The sequence below is a fragment of the Limulus polyphemus genome, unplaced genomic scaffold (genome assembly GCF_000517525.1).
Source record: "Limulus polyphemus unplaced genomic scaffold, Limulus_polyphemus-2.1.2 Scaffold7346, whole genome shotgun sequence".
Classification (NCBI taxonomy): domain Eukaryota; kingdom Metazoa; phylum Arthropoda; class Merostomata; order Xiphosura; family Limulidae; genus Limulus; species Limulus polyphemus.
The window spans coordinates 36,361-37,972 of NW_013672956.1; positions in this window are offsets into that span (position 1 = coordinate 36,361).

Sequence of the window (1,612 nt, forward strand, 5' to 3'; positions counted from 1 at the left end):
TTTAGATAGTTGATTAGATAATTGTTTAGCTTTCCAGGTCAGCAGCAGGTGTTGTTTGTTTCATTCTATGGAGAGACCATTCTCACAAAATTCATGTTTAACGTCTAGTGTTATGTCTGTGTAGAAAGTTATGGTTACAGATTAATGTGTTATGTCTATATGTCGTGTATTTTTACGTGAAGAGTATATAAAACAGCGATAATTTTGGGGTGATTATTGATAAAGTGAAATATTTTATTTTCTAGTTAGCGTATCTCTAGTTGTTGTTTTAGACTGAGAAATGAAACGGAAGAAAACTTGTTAGTTATTAGAACTATTACAACAAAAACCTAAAGCAGATTCACTAAAAACTTATTCAATCTCCCTTAAGACGTTGAGATGTTCACCAGTTTAGGTCAAAAGAAAAAAGTCTATATTGTTGACCAGGTCAATAGTAGGGTTACTAAATAACACTTGAGTGCAGACGTAGGAAATTTATTTTCTTAATCGTTCATTAGGGTTTAAGGTTAAAAGCGGATTTAAACAAAGTGGGTTTTCATTTTGTAAGGAGCCAGGCGTGGTCTAATTGTTAGCGTGAATTAGAGGGTCCGAGTAGTTTGTTTCTGTTGGTCCAAAATCACGCTCCTCACATTGAGATCATGTGTGCGTTATAAGAGTGAGACTCAAATATCACTATCCTGTTACTGTTCATAGTAGGTGTTCTTGACTAGCTGTCTCAGTTTTTAATTAGAGACGACTAGTGCAGATAAGTGTTGTGAAAGAAAGAAACAAATATTTTATTAGTGCACTGTAACTAAACCCACATTAGCATTTAGGTTACGTGCCAGTGTCACGTGTTAAGGGTAAGTGCCATTGTTAACTGTTTAGGGCAACGTGCCAATATAACTAGTTTATGTTTTGTGCCAGTCTTACGTGTTTAGGTTTGATGCTTTCACTTTATATTTAATGCACATGGAAATCTTACCTTGATTTCTGGCGAATGTTATCACCTTTGACCTTTAAACATTTACTAGAATAACTAATTCTTAATCTGAAAACAATGCTAATGCTAGTGGTTACTTTCATTCATAAGTCGCTGAGTCACTTATCAACGAATTAAAGAAGATTCTGTCATAAATTGTCCGTGTCTTATGTTCCAGTGGATTTATTAATAAACAAAAGTACCCATCCCCAGTAAAGGGAAAAGTTTAAGTTAATGTAGCATAAGTACCTGTCCCCAGTGAAGGGAAAGTTTAAGTTAATACAGCAAAAGTTCCCATCCCCAGTTAAGGGAAAATGTAAATTAATCTAGCAAAAGTACCCATCCCCAGTGAAGGGAAAGTTTAAGTTAATCTAGCAAAAGTACCCGTCCCCAGTGAAGGGAAAGTTTAAGTTAATCTAGCAAAAGTACCCGTCCCTAGTGAAGGGAAAGTTTAAGTTAATATAACAAAAGTACCCGTCCCCAGTGAAGGGAAAGTTTAAGTTAATCTATCAATTTAAATCTTTCATGGACTTTTCACTTAGAGCCAAAGCTCTGAGCTACTTATACCACCCACCGCAAAAAATAGTTGTTGAGCAGTTGTCATGCTAAGAGCCACTCAACAATAACATACGGTAAATCTACATTTTTATT